Raw genomic sequence first — 213 nt, 5'->3', positions numbered from 1 at the left:
AGTTCTCTGCAGTTCATCCAGAGTGATCATGGGCCTCTTGGCTGCATCTCTGATCAGTTTTCTCCTTGTCTGAGCTGAAAGTTTACAGGGACGGCCAGCTCTTGGTAGATTTGCAGTGGTCTGATACTCCTTCCATTTCAAAATGATCGCTTGCTCAGTGCTCCTTGGGATGTTTAAAGCTTGGGAAATCTTTTTGTATCCAAATCCGGCTTT

General features: G+C 45.5%; 1 protein-coding gene across 1 annotated transcript in view; it reads left to right on the top strand.

Annotated features, from left to right (window-relative positions):
• The window catches only part of lrch1 (leucine-rich repeats and calponin homology (CH) domain containing 1), a gene marked incomplete in the record, with an annotated part of 222,442 nt that overhangs the window by 69,688 nt on the left and 152,541 nt on the right, over positions 1–213 (top strand).

Source organism: Etheostoma spectabile, chromosome 4 (assembly GCF_008692095.1).
Source record: "Etheostoma spectabile isolate EspeVRDwgs_2016 chromosome 4, UIUC_Espe_1.0, whole genome shotgun sequence".
Taxonomy (NCBI): Eukaryota; Metazoa; Chordata; class Actinopteri; order Perciformes; family Percidae; genus Etheostoma; species Etheostoma spectabile.
The sequence above is the reverse complement of the archived record's forward strand: the minus strand, read 5'-3'. Positions and strand labels throughout refer to the sequence as shown.